The following is a 15197-nucleotide window of genomic DNA, read 5'->3' on the forward strand; positions in this document are numbered from 1 at the left end:
GTGTTCGAATACTGAGCTGGAGGGGTAAAAGAGATTAATACCTAGATACTGCAAGCTGTTTGTGGCCCACTGAAAATCAAATTGCGTTTTTAATGTATTGAGAGTTGGGGTGCGTATATGTATGGGAATAATAGAAGATTTATTGATATTGAGTTTATAGTATGATACACTTCCAAATTTGTTGAGTAAGCTTTGTGTCCTATCGAGGGAGGATGCTGATGAGGTCAAGGTTAGAACCACATCGTCCACGAATAAGCCGATTTTGTGGTCTGTGTCCGATACTCGGATGCCTGTAATAATGGTATCTTGTCTAATTGCTTCCACCAGGGGCTCATCACCAATGAGAATATCAGCGGGGATACAGTGCAAAAATAGCTGAGCAGATAGGACCCGTGAAGCCAAACTTGTTGAGTGTCACTCTTAGGTACCCCCAGTGAACCTGATCAAACGCTTTTAAAGCATCGAGTGTCAGGAACACTGTGGGCACCTTTCGAGTCTCTGGAATCCTAAGAAGATTGTACATTCTGCGGATGCCTTCTGGGGCTTGCCTACCTTTCACAAATCCCATCTGATCCGCCCTTATTAAGTGGGGAGTTACTTCTGCTAGGCGATTAGCTATAATTTTTGAATATACTTTCAAATCCGTATTGAGATGGGATATAGGGCGAAAATTTTGAGGAGCATCCGGTTTTTTCCCTGGTTTTGGAAGGGCCACTATAACCGCTTGGAGCATTTCTTCTGGGAATGAGGTAAAAATGGTAGCCTCATGAAAGAGTTTGTTCATGTATGGCACTAAGATGTTTTGAAAAGCTTTATAATATTCGGCCGAGAAGCCATCAGAACCTGGTGATTTATTGGGAGGTAGGGAGTGGATGACTTGGGAAATTTCTTTATCCGATATAGCTGAACTCAAGTATTGCAACTTTTTGGTATCTAAGGACGGAAGATTGACGGAGCGGAGAAAGTCATTGATCTCTATGTCATTAGGTTGGGGTGTGGAGGGATCTGACTTTAAGTTGTATAGTTGTTTGTTATATATGCAGAAAGCGTTAGCTATATCTATGGGATGATATACAGGATTTGCCGTGATGGGGTCAATGATATGGGAAAGTTTAGCTTTTTGTTGTTTTTTGCGAATGTAAGCAGCTAAGAATTTGCCTGCTTTGTTTCCTTGAGTATAATGGATGGCTTTGAGTCTCTGTAGGTAAAGTTGGTGATCAGAGATTAAATGTGTATGTACCTCCTGCCTGGTTTGAAACAATGCTAATTGTATCTGAGGTGTGAGGTTAGATTTGTGCTGCATCTCAAGGGATTTAAGATTAGTTAGTAGTGTGTTTAGTGCCTGTTTCTTCCTTTTTTCTCTAGAAGCTGCCTGTAGGAGCAGGCCTCTGCTGTACGATTTATGGGCGCCCCACAGAGAGAAGATAGGTGTCAGGCACATCATTATGATGGAAAAAGTCCTTAATCTGATCATGCAACCTACCCTTGTATTTGGGATTAAGTATGGATAAATTATTGATATATTAGTGCCGCAGAATTTTGTTCTCTAATTGACAATGAGATCGGGGCATGATCAGACCAAGTGATCGGATGAATATTAGCTGATACAACGTTTTTTAAAAGAGACAAGTCAGATACAAATAAGTCAATTCTTGAGTATGACTTGTGGGGATCTGAATAATACGTGAAGTCTTTTTCTCCAGAATTAACACAACGCCATATATCATGTAAGTCAGATATATGTAGAAAGGGTTGAATTTCACTACATGTTGAACGTTTTGGGGCAGAGCAATCTAAGTGTTTGTTAGGTACACAATTGAAGTCGCCACAATATAGAACTAATCCTTTCTTTGTACTGTCAGCCTTCTTTTTGAGAGCATGCAAGAAAGGCATTTGTCTACAATTTGGAGCCTAGAGATTAATTATAGTATACATGACATTATTCATTTCACAAACCAGTACAATAAATCTACCCGCTGTATCTTTGATCATGTCATTTAGGTTGAAGGCTACATTATGGCTAACAGCAATTAGTACCCTACATTTTTTCTTTGGGCCAGAGGCTGTAAAAACCTGGGGGTATAGTTTGTGCACAAAGGTTGTTTCTGCTGAATAAAGTTGTTTTTTTGAAAGCATTGGACGTCTCTTTTTAGGGTTTTCACCTGCTGCCACATGCCCCTCCTTTTAAAGGGGCTGTTGAGGCCATGTGCATTCAAAGACACAAAGTTAAGGACCATTGTTCATTAAGGGGAGAGAGCTCTGCAAGGATGGTTTTAAGATTAGTAGTAGGTAGTTATTGACAAGAGTACCTGTAGTTGAAGGTATGATGTCCTTAAAGTTGGTATAGGAAATTGTAAGTAGTGGCGACCAGAATTGGGAAGATTCCAGGAAGTCTTCATCCGATTGTCCGTGAGTAATCATAGGTGGTAAAACAAAAAGAAAAAAAAAATCACAAACATCAACAGTCAAATAACAAAAGAAACTTAAAAAAAGTGATGAAATAGTCCTCAGCATGCGAATAGTATTGCATAATAACAACTGGGGGTATAAGCTTTTAGTGTCCAGTTTCAGCCCTTGTTTTTGCTTAGTTGTAAAACTTCATGGAACCCTGACATGTGAAAAGGAAGAGCAAGGTCAGGTTGCATCAATTTGTCTCCATTCAGGCGAAATGTGCCCTGGGGTTTTGGTAGGAAATTAAGTCTCCTCTTCATTTGGGAGAAGACCCCACTTTTTTGTGAGCTGAAGACCCTCCTCCAGGGTACCATCTTTAGTAACGAGGAGCTTGGTTGGAAAACCCCAGGAATATGTGAGGTGATTGTTTCGTAGTAGCTTAGTAAGAGGCACTAACTTCTTACGTGCCAGCATAATGTGTTGGGAAAGGTCGGCATAAATGGCAATTCCTGAGTAAGGGTTAGCTAGTGGAGAGTGTTGTCTTGCGAACCTCATCAGGTTGTCTTTAACGTGGAAGAAATGTATGCGGGCTATGACATCACGCGGAATTTTGTCGGTGCTGTGGCATAGGTAGCCTATAAGCCCGATCTACAATGATCTCGCCAGCAGGTGTATCAGGGAGCAATTCCTGTATTAGCTGCTGCACGTAGTGTCGGAGGTCAGAGGGGGGTACAGATTCCGCCACCCCACGTAATTTTATATTATTTCTGCGAGTTCTGTCCTCTAAGTCCGCCATTTTGTTTTTCAGTGTCTCGATTTTGTCATCTTTGTCGTTGTGCGCATCCACTAGTTCATTTTGATTCCGCCATCTTGTTCTCTGCATTACTGACTCGGTCCCCCACCTCAGCTATATCTGACTTCATTTGTGAAACACATTCCATAAGATTCCTGTGCATGGATCCCCGCAGGGACACCAGCATTTCTTTCATGGTGGTATCGCTGAGGGGCTGCCCAGTAGTTGTCATGTATTTGCTCATAGAATTCAGTGGTGCTGTCCTTTCTGTCCCCTGCATATGTGTGGGCAGAGGAGCGCTTAGGTGCTGTCTTTTGTGGACTTTGGGTTGTGTATTACAGGGAGATGAATGGCTGCTGTGACTTAGAGAGATGGAGGGAGCCTTGCTACTGTCCCTCTCCTCCCCTCGTGTGCCATTATGCCTGGCGCGCAGCTGTCTGAAAGCAGCGGTGCCATCTAGTGAGATCGGCGTGCTGGCTGAGCCGAAAAAGTTGGTCAGTTTGCAGGGACCTCCCTGGGCTTTCCTCTTACCCATTATAGCTGTGAGGTCGGCGGGGGTCTCAGGTGTCCGCGGATTGCCTTTGCGGTCGGTTTTAGTCGCTTTGAGCGGGCTAAGAGAGCTGGTGGGCTCGGAGCTCTCTCCTCACACAGCCATCTCCTTCGCCTGCCGGCCACACCCCCCTTCATCCAAATTTTAACAACTTCTGAGGTATATAACATGCTCTATGCACTAAAAATAATTGTGAGATTGTTCATGAGGGGGACACCGAGACTGAACGTAAACGTATATATTCTAGATAAACCTTTCTTCCATATTAACGCTCTAAAAACAGTATCTATTTTTTGAAACCACTGTTTAGGTACCCAAATTGGAGGATTATGCAGCACATACAGAAGTTGTGGCATCCATATCATCTTTATTGAGTTGCAGTTCAGTCCTGCTACTGATAGGGGGAGTTGGCCCCAAATCCTTCCTTTCTGCCTAAATCTAGTTATCAATGGGGCTATATCATTGATGATATATTGTCTGGGATCCTTTGTTACAAAAATCCCCAAATACTTCATTTTACTCACTACCTCTATCTGAGAAATCCCAGAGGGCAAAGGACTTTTCAGGGGGCCTACCGGCAAAAGTACAGATTTTCCCCAGTTTATGTCCAACCCAGAAAACCGCCCAAAATCCTTTATTATATTCTTCACTGCTGTCAAAGAGGAGTGTGTATCTCCTAAAAATAATATATTATCCACGTATAAAATGATTTTTCCTTGCCCTCTGAAATCACAGTACATGCGAGGAAGCCCTAACAGCCACAACTAATGGTTCCATTGCGAGGGTGAAAAGAAGGGGCACCCCTGTCTTGTCCCCCTCACAGGAGATAATTAAGAGAAATGAAACCATACTAGATTTCCAATTCAAAGCTATCACCAAAATGTTAGCTATACATAATGTGTGAATAAGTTTTTCAGCGCAAAAGGGGTTTGGTATTGGAGCATATAAAAGGCAATTAGCTACAGTTAATTGTGTAAGTTGACCTAAAATCATTAAAAATTGCTGCACTTTGTGCCAGATTGGTATGATTGTATTACAGATACAGAAGATATGTAGTAAGGTTACAGGAGCGGAGCAAATCCTAAAACAGGAGACAGATTTTAAAGGGTAAATAGTGTGGAGCTTGGTGGGAGAGAAGTGCCATAGGGTAAAAAGTTGTATTGCCGTTTCCCTAATAGTAAGAAATTTTGTACGTTTGGTCAGATTTTCTATCATGTCCCAGTCATGTGAGGACAACTGGAGTTCACAGTCAACTTCCCATTTGAGTATCTGTGACAATTTATCAGGTGCACAAATATTTAACAGATGAAGGCATAGTGAGGAAATCAAACCTTTACCACGGGATGATTTTTAATTGGCAGTCATATTAATTTTTTGCCACTTCAGGATAATTTTGAATGTTTGATTTCTTAATATCCCTTGCCAGATTCAGAGGCGTTCATTTTTGAGGGCCCTAGAGAATGCTTTTGGTCTTGGACTGTCTGTCATGTCAAAATGCTTGAAAACACCAGACCCTAGATATAGTTGCGTAGTAGATGAGGTCGAAAAAAGACACAAGTCCATCAAGTCCAACCTATGTGTGTGATTATATGTCAGTATTACATTGTATATCCCTGTATGTTGCGGTTGTTGAGGTGCTTATATAATAGTTTCGTGAAACTCGATGCCCCCCGCTGAGACCACTGCCTGTGGAAGGGAATTCCACATCCTTGCCGCTCTTACAGTAAAGAACCCTCTACGTAGTTTAAGGTTGAACCTCTTTTCTTCTAATTTTAATGAGTGGCCACGAGTGTTGTTAAACTCCCTTCCGCGAAAAAGTTTTATCCTTATTGTGGGGTCACCAGTATGGTATTTGTATATTGAAATCATATCTCCTCTCAAGTGTCTCTTCTCCACAGAGAATAAGTTCAGTGCTCACAACCTTTCCTCATAACTAATATCCTCCAGACCCTTTATTAGCTAGAGTATGCTGAATAGCATACTCTAGGTGTGGCCAGACCAGAGTCTTGTAGAGCGGGAGAATTATCGCTTTATCTCTGGAATTAATCCCCTTTTTTTTAATGCATGCCAATATTCTGTTTGCTTTGTTAGCAGCAGCTTGGCATTGCATGCCATTGCTGAGCCTATCATCTACTAGGACCCCCAGGTCCTTTTTCCATACTAGATTCCCCCCAGAGGTCCTCCCTCCAGAGTATAGATTGCATGCATATTTTTGCCACCCAAATACATTATTTTACATGTTTCTACATTGAACCTCATTTGCCATGTAGTTGTCCACCCCATTAATTTGTTCAGATCTTTTTGCAAGGTTTCCACATCCTGCGGAGAAGGTATTGCCCTGCTTAGCTTAGTATCATCCGCAAATACAGAGATTGAACTGTTTACCCCATCCTCCAGGTCGTTTATGAACAAATTAAACAGGATTGGTCCCAGCACAGAACCCCGGGGGACCTTTATGGGGCCAATATGGTCTGTCCTCCCTTTTTTTACGGTTTACATACTTAAAGAATTTCTTGGGATTTTTTTTGCTGTCCTTCGCTGTGTCTTTCATGTTCTATCTTAACCGTCCTTATTGCACCCTTACATTTCTTGTTCCATTCTTTATAAAGTCTGAATGCTGATGATGATCCCTTAACCTTGTATTTTTTAAAGGCCTTCTCCTTTGCTTTTATATGCATTTTTACATTGGAGTTAAGCCACCTAGGACCTTTGTTCGCTCTTTTAAATGTATTACCCATTGGGATGTATTGGCTAATGCCCTTATTTAATATGCTCTTAAAGCAAACCCGTCTCTCCTCCGTGTTCTTTGTTTCTAAGATTGTATCCCAATTTATGCCTTCTAGCAAGGTTTATAGTTTAGGGAAGTTGGCTCTATTTAAATTCAGTGTCTTTGTATTCCCCTTATGTTTCCTATTTTTTTTTTTGTGATTTATACTGAAGCCAATTGACCTCTGATCGCTGTTTCCTAAATTTCCCTGTATTTCCACATCCGTGATCAAGTCTGTATTGTTAATCAGTAGATCAAGTAACGCTTCATTTCTAGTTGGTGCGTCTACCATCTGAACCATGAAATTGTCCTGCAAGACTTTTAGGAACTGGCAAACCTTAGACGAATGCGTGGTTCCCTCCGCCCAGTCTATGTCTGAATAATTAAAATCCCCATAACACTTCCCATCCTTGCTGCTAATCCAGCTTGTGATAGGAGATCCATCTCCCCCCTCCTCCCTCAGGTTAGGGGGCCTATAGCCAACTCCTAGTATTATTTTCCCCTTAGCTTCATCCCTTTGGAGCTCTACCCATAAGGATTCCACCTCCTCCCTAGCTCCCTTAGTGATGTCATCTCTCACATTCACTTGTACATTATTCTTGATATATAGGCATACCCCTTCCCCTTTTTTTACCCTCTCTATCCCTGCGATAAAGGGTATACCCTTGAATGGTTGCCAGCCAATCACGAGAGCTGTTGAACCAGGTCTCTGAAATTCCAACAAAATCCTCCTCGTACAACAGTATCTCTAGTTCACGCATCTTGTCCGCCAGGCTCCTGGCATTGGTGAACATGCCACGTAGTTTAGACCGGTCGCATATTATCCTCTTATTGGGTGTTACGAGATTGCAACTAGGACTTGCTACTATACTTGCCTTGGGTTTATGTGCTTTGGTCAACCTACCACTAATGCCCCCAATACTACCCTCTGGAATATGTTCCGCATGATATTTTAGTTTTAAATAGGACAGGGTCCCTCATGCATACCCCTAAAGAGGTTCTAATTGTTGCCACCTAATCTAGAACACCTGATTCTATTTTAACTGCTTCCCAATCGACTCCTGTATGTATATGTGTGTGTATATATATATATATATATATATATATATATATATATATATATATATATATATATATATGGTGGCAGAATGGCTTTCCTGCGGGAATCGCCCTATATATATATATATAAGGCGGCTTCTTTAAGAGCCATAGCAGGCACGCGCCCGCTGCACAGCAGGGGACACAATTGTGTGCACTAGAGCAGGAACAGGGATTTGTGTGTGTATAAACACACAAATCCCTGTTCTCACAGGGGAGGAGAAACAGATTGTCTGTTCCTACTAAGTAGGAACAATGATCTGTCCCCTCTCCCAGTCATTCCTATCCCCTCAGTTAGAACACAACTAGAGAACACACACTTAACCTCTTGATCGCCCCCTTGAGTTAACCCCTTCCCTGCCAGTGACATTTATACAGTAATCGGTGGCTATTTTTAGCTCTGATCGCTGTATAAATGTCAATGGTCCCAAAAAAAGTGTCCGATCTGTCCGCCGCAATGTCGCAGTTCTGATAGATATTGCTGATCGCCGCCATTACTAGTAAAAAAAAAATAATAATAAATGCCATAAAATCCCCTATTTTGTAGACGCTATAAATTTTTAACCAAAAATATGTAGAAGAATACAGATTGGCCTATACTGAAGAAATGTGTTATTGTTTTTTTTTTAATTTGGGATATTTATTATAGCAAAAATAAAAAATGTTTTGTTTTTTTCAAACTTGTCGCTCTTTTGTTTATAGTGCAAAAAATAAAAACCGCAGTGGTGATCAAATACCACCAAAAGAAAGCTCTATTTGTGGGGAAAAAAGGACGTAAATTTTGTTTTCAATACAATGTCGTGAAACCGCGCAATTATCAGTTAAAGCGATGCCATGCCGTATCGCAAAAAATGACCTAGTCAGGAAGAGGGTAAATTCTTCTGGGGCTGAAGTGGTTAAAGTATACCTAAAAAAAAAAAAAAAAAAAATACATTTTTTTTTTTTAGTTTTAAATAGAATGAAGAGGGACTACCTGTCAAGTTTTAGCTGCTGTCTGTGTCCCTATTAGGGAGATGCGCCCTCTCTATTTGTCATGTTTAATGTTATCACTGAGATGGAAAGTGAAATAAGATGCCAAATTTTAGGTTTCGCCAAAACCAGAATAGTGGGGAAATCTTTCAATGGGGACACTAATTCTGGTGACCTAAAAAGAAACTGACAGGAGTTATGACCCTCCCTTACGCTAAGAAAAGTTTTGCCTTTAGTTCTGCATTAAGGATTTATAGTGGTGGTAAATGTAGGGGGTGTACTTACTTTATCCACGTGACAGTTTTGCATTTTTATTATTTTGGATTGAGAATTAATTCTCCATGTTAATTTCATGTGTAATTTGTTCAAGATAATCCATATGATTATCTTGATCTGTATTCACTTTGAATAAAGATCTAATGTTTACCTGTTCAAAAATGGTGTTAGTGTTGTTATTTTTTTCACATGACTGTAACACAGCAGCAACTGCTGGTTGATGCAGCTTTGTTGACATGCTCTGAGCCAAAATCCTTTTTTGCACTTGGCTGTGTCTGCACATTGAAGCCTCAAAAATTGGGGCCCATCACTCTTTTGTTGAGAATGTTCTTTAAGCTCAAAATATCACATTGGAAAGATTTTGTAGAGGAGCAAACATGGTTAGCTATAAAAATGAGTAATGTTCTCTACAAAAGACTTGTTCACAGAGCTTCTACATCCATTTTTCTTTGGCACAGAGTGTTGGGATGGGTACTTTATGGAACATACTGACTACTAAGAGTAATGATTTCACAGATCTTTGAGAAAATATAGCACAGACAGGAAGACAGGATAAATAAAAAATAGCTGGCAGCTGCTTGGATCAGAATTTTTTTTTTTTGTGTTTTTATTTGGGCTTATGGTGTTTTTCTATAACCATTGAGGATGGGGCTCACGTACATTAAAAACTGCCACGTAGGGCAGTTTTTGATGTATTCATTACTATATAACATGTCCAATGTTGGAAGCACAGATAGGAGATTGTTAACTATATAGTTAGGGGAGGATTAATTGTTATGGTAATGCTTTAAAAGCCGGGGTCAGCAACCCATTGATCGTGATCTACCTGTCGATCGTGGCCAGGTGACGGGTAGATCGTGTCTCTGCATTGTCGACCCCGGGCTAAACTGCTCCTCCCCAGTGGCATACTGGGCAGATCGGGGTGAGAAGTCCAGGGTAGAGAAGGAGAGAGCCCGGCGGGCGGATTGGGGAAGGAGAGAGGTGGGCAGGCGGATCGAGGAAGGAGAGAGCCAGGTAGGCGGATCGGGGAAAGAGAGAGCCAGGCGGGCGGATCGGGGAAGGAGAGAGAGGTAGACGAGCGTGCATATCGGGGAAGGAAAGAGCTGGGCGGGCGGATCAGGGAAGGAGAGAGCCAGGCGGGCAGATCAGGAAAGGAGAAAGCCGGGCGGCGGATCAGGAAGGAGAGAGCCGGGCAGGTGGCGCAGCGATGGAGAGAGCCGGCTGGGCGGAGCAGTGGAGGAGACTTCTGACACTAAGTTACCTCTCTCACTGAAGCAGCACTGCAGGTACCGGCTCACTGTTTCTATAACACTGTGTAACACAATGAAAAAAAACTGAGGTGGTCACAGCTTCCCCGCTGAGCCCACACCTGTTGTGCTTCTTCAGTGAGAGAATTGGCTCAGTCTCCTCCCCTTCCCCAGTTTTCTCACTCTGAGCTGGGTGTCTTCTGTTCTTGCAGTCTTTTACTCTGTGGGGGTGGGAGGCAGGGGTTGAGGGGGTTTTCTGAATTGAGGGAGAGGATTGGGTGGGGAGAGGACTGTGCTGTGGGGGTGTTCTGTGTTGGAAAGCTGGTTGGTCTGTGCTGGACGGGGAGTCTGTATTAAAGGAGTAGGCTGGGAGGGATGATAAAGGAAGTTAGGGGAGATCTCTATCGTGAGGGATAAGGGTAGGGAGTGAATTGCACTGAGCAGAGGGGGCCAATTTGGTGGTCTGTGTGTTAGGGCTTGTTCACACTAGTGGTTGGGGGGCAATAAAACCCCTCAGCTGAGCCAAAGTTTTACCACTTCCCAACTACTCCCCCTTAATCACTTCAGCCCCGGAAGATTTGGCTGCTCAATGACCATTCTATTTTTTGCGATACGGCACTGCATCGCTTTAACTGACAATTGCGCGGTCGTGCAAATTTGTACCCAAACAAAATTTATGTCCTTTTTTTCCCCACAAATAGGGCTTTTTTTTGGTGGTATTTGATCATCTCGTTTTTATTTTTTGCACTATAAACAAAAAAAGAGCGGCAGTTTTGAAAAAAAAAAAACACTATTTTTTGTACTTTTTGCTATTATAAATATCCCCTTTTTTTTTTTTTTTTTTTAAAAAAAAGCTAATTTTTTCTCAGTTTAGGCCGATATGTATTCTTCTACATATTCTTGGTAACAAAAATCGCAATATGCTTATATTGTTTTCCGCAAAAGTTATAGCATCTACAAAATAGGGGAAAGATTTATGGCATTTTTATTTTTATTTTTTTACTAGTAATGGCGATGATCATCGATTTTTATCAGGACTGCGACATTATGGCGAACAGATTTTTTTTGGGGGGGGGGCGGCAAACGAAACATCTCGAAACACCACAATACTCCCTGCACCCCCTCGTTCGGTCGGCCCCGCACTTACCCCATCTATGTCAAGGGCTCCTTCCTCACGTCTCCTCTGCGTCTCAGGCTTCATGGCGACTTCCCTCCTCCTTCCCTCAGTGCGGTGGCCAATACGATCGCTTCTCCTTTCGGCCAATCGGGTCTCAGAACCTGCTTCTTGATTGGCTGGGAGGAGAATCAGGAAGACAATAGGGATCATTAATTTGCTATTGTCACAAAACTGGGTGGACACAGGGCGCAAGCCAAAAAAAAAAACCCCATTGGAATCCATGCTTCCAGCGCCCTGCATGTAGATTAGGGGCCGGGCGCATGGATTAGGGGGGTGGTGCCCCTTATGGACGGGCCACCACTGTTTAGGAGCATATTACACCCATATTTGGGATATAACATGTAACCTGCTCCTATTCACCTGCCGTCAGAGCCCCCCTCCCTGTGACAGCAACTGGGGGGGTTCCTCTCCCCCGCTCCTGCTGTCACATTCTGAAAACAGCGTGGCTGTGCGGGGCTCCATCAAGTCCAACCTATCATTCATTCATACCAAAAACAAATTACCCAGTGCAGTACTAGAAACGTAATAAACGTAATCTCTAATAACATGCGAACACAAATACCTATCCTTAACACATTTAGTGCAAATATTGAAATAAGTGCACACAATATGTGTCTAAAATGTCTGCAAAAGTTAAAACAAACCATCAAATATCCAAGCTAAAATCTCCAGAGAAAAATATAAATGTGTGTATTCCAAATGGCCACAGTAACGAGCGATTTTTGATATGTGCTGATGTTCTACTTGGTCTGAGAGTATTTTTAATCCGCCCTTCATGCTTTAATAAAGAATATAGTGAGCACTATGCCGCTGTTTTTCTTTCATGTTTCATTCACATTATGACGAAAGTCACTGAAACATCTGATTCAGGGTTGCCCAAGGGGAGGGATCACTTTGTCTTTCTAACCCTCCATGGAAAACAAGCTCTATACACCTCAAACTCCTCAGAAGGTCATTTTAAGGTGAGCAGACAAGTGTAGTGCATGGTGGTGGAGACTTCTGCTTTTTCATAGAGTGATACTGCATAAGAAGAGCACCGGAATGTTCACTTAGGAATTGATTTTGTCACTTGTGAAATTTATTATGATTTATTATTATGTTATTGCTTTAGATCAGTGTTTCACATAGACTTTTAAGATCTTAACATTGTCGCACAGATTTTGAATTGTAGCACAATATTTCAGAATTACTAGTTATGGTGACCATTTAGAATACACACATACATGTTATGTATCTCACAAAAGTGAGTACGCCCCTCACATTTTTTGTGAATATTTTATTATATCTTTTCATGTGACAACTTTGAAGAAATGACACTTTGTTACAATGTAAAGTAGTGAGTATGCAGCTTGTATAACAGTGTAAATTTGCTGTCCCCTCAAAATTACTCAACACACAGCCATTAATGTCTAAACTGCTGGCAACAAAAGTGAGTACACCCCTAAAGTGAAGATGTCCAAATTGGGCCCAATTAGCCATTTTCCCTCCCCGGTGTCATGTGACTCATTAATGTTACAAGGTCTCAGGTGTGAATGGGGAGCAGGTGTGTTAAATTTGGTGTTATCGCTCTTACTCGCTTATATGGTCACTGGAGGTTCAACATGGTACCCCATAGCAAAAAACTCTCTGAGGTTCTTAAAAAAAGAATTGTTGCTCTACATAAAGATGGCCTAGGCTATAAGAAGATTGCCAAGACCATGAAACTGAGCTGCAGCATGGTGGCCAAGACCATACAGTGGTTCAACAGGACAGGTTCCACTCAGAACAGGCCTCACCATGGTCATCCAAAGAAGTTGAGTGCACATGCTCAGCGTCATATCCAGAGGTTATCTTTGGGAAATAGATGTACGAGTGCTGACAGCATTGCTGCAGAGGTTGAAGGGGTGGGGGGTCAGCCTGTCAGTGTTCAGACCATACACCGCACATTGTATCAAATTGATCTGCTTGGCTGTTGTCCCAGAAGGAAGCATCTTCTAAAGATGATGCACAAGAAAGCCCGCAAACAGTTTGCTGAAGACAAGCAGACTAAGGACATGGATTACTGGAACCATGTCCTGTGGTCTGATGACACCAAGATAAACTTATTTTGGTTCAGATGGTGTCAAGCGGGTGTGGCGGCAACCAGGTGAGGAGTGCAAAGACAAGTGTGTCTGCCTACAGTCAAGCATGGTGGTGGGAGTGTCAGTCTGGGGCTCCATGAGTGCTGCCGGCACTGGGGAGCTACAGTTCATTGAGGGAACCATGAATGCCAACATGTACTGTGACACACTGAAGCAAAGCATGATCCCATCCCTTCGGAGACTGGGCCGCAGGGCAGTATTCCAACATAATGACCCCAAAAACACCTCCAAGAGGACCACTGCCTTGCTAAAGAAGCTGAGGGTAAAGGTGATGGACTAGCCAAGCATGTCTTCAGACCTAAAACCTATTGAGCATCTGTGGGGCATCCTCAAATGGAAGGCAGAGGAGCGCAAGGTCTCTAACATCCACTAGCTCTGTGATGTTGTCATGGAGAAGTGGAAGGGGACTCCAGTGGCAACCTGTGCAGCTCTGGTGAACTCCATGCCCAAGAGGGTTAGGCAGTGCTGGAAAATAACGGTGGCCACAAAAACCGTAACAATTTGGACATTTTCACTTAGGGGTGTACCTACTTTTGTTGCCAGAGGTTTAGACATTAATGGCTGTGTGTTAAGTTAATATGAGAGGACAGCAAATTTACACTGTTATACAAGCTGTGCCCGCACTACTTTACATTGTAGCAAAGTGTAATTTCTTCAGTGCTGTCACAAGATAAGATATAATAAAATGTTTACAAAAATGGGGGAGGGGTGTACTCACTTTTGTGAGATACTGTATATATGTCTCTGGTGATTTTAGTTTGGATATTTGATAGTTTATGTAAATTTTTCAAACATTTTTAGACACACATTGTGTGCACTTATTTGCAGTAAATGTGTTAATGATAGGTATTTATTGTGTTCTCACTTTATTAGAAATTGGATTTTATTTACAGTGCCTTGAAAAAGTATTCATACCCCTTGAAATTTTCCACATTTTGTCATATTACAACCAAAAACGTAAATTTATTTTATTGTGATTTTATGTGATGGACCAACACAAAGTGGCACATAACTGTGAAGTGGAAGAAAAATAATAAATGGTTTTCATTTTTTTTTACAAATATCTGAAAAGTGTGGCATGCATTTGTATTCAGTCCCCTTTACTCTGATACCCCTAACTAAAATCTAGTGGAACCAATTGCCTTCAGAAGTCACCTAACTAGTAAATAGAGTCCACCTGTGTGTAATTTAATCTCAGTATAAATGCAGCTGTTCTGTGAAGCCCCCAGGGGTTTGTTAGAGAACCTTAGTGAACAAAGAGCATCATGAAGGCCAAGGGACACACTAGACAGGTCAGGGATAAAGTTGTGGAGAAGTTTTAAAGCAGGGTTCGGTTATTAAAAAAAAAATATCCCAAGCTTTGGACATCTCACGGAGCACTGTTCAATCCATCATCCGAAAATGGAAAGAGTATGGCACAACTGCAAACCTACCAAGACATGGCCATCCACCTAAACTGACAGGCCGGGCAAGGATAGCATAAATCGGAGAAGCCACCAAGAGGCCCATGGTAGCTCTGAAGGAGCTGAAGAGATCCACAGCTCAGGCGGGAGAATCTGTCCACAGGACAACTATTAGTCGTGCACTCCACAAATCTGGCCTTTATGGAAGAGTGGCAATAAGAGAGCCATTGTTGAAAGAAAGCCATAAGAAGTCCTGTTTGCTGCTTACGAGAAGCCATGTGGGGGACACAGCAAACATCTAGTCAGATGAGATCAAAATTGAACTTTTTGGCCAAAAAGAAAAACGCTACGTGTGGCGGAAAACTAACACTGCACGTAACCCTGAACTCACCATCCCCACTGTGAA

The sequence above is a fragment of the Aquarana catesbeiana genome, linkage group LG05, assembly GCF_042186555.1.
Source record: "Aquarana catesbeiana isolate 2022-GZ linkage group LG05, ASM4218655v1, whole genome shotgun sequence".
Lineage (NCBI taxonomy): Eukaryota > Metazoa > Chordata > Amphibia > Anura > Ranidae > Aquarana > Aquarana catesbeiana.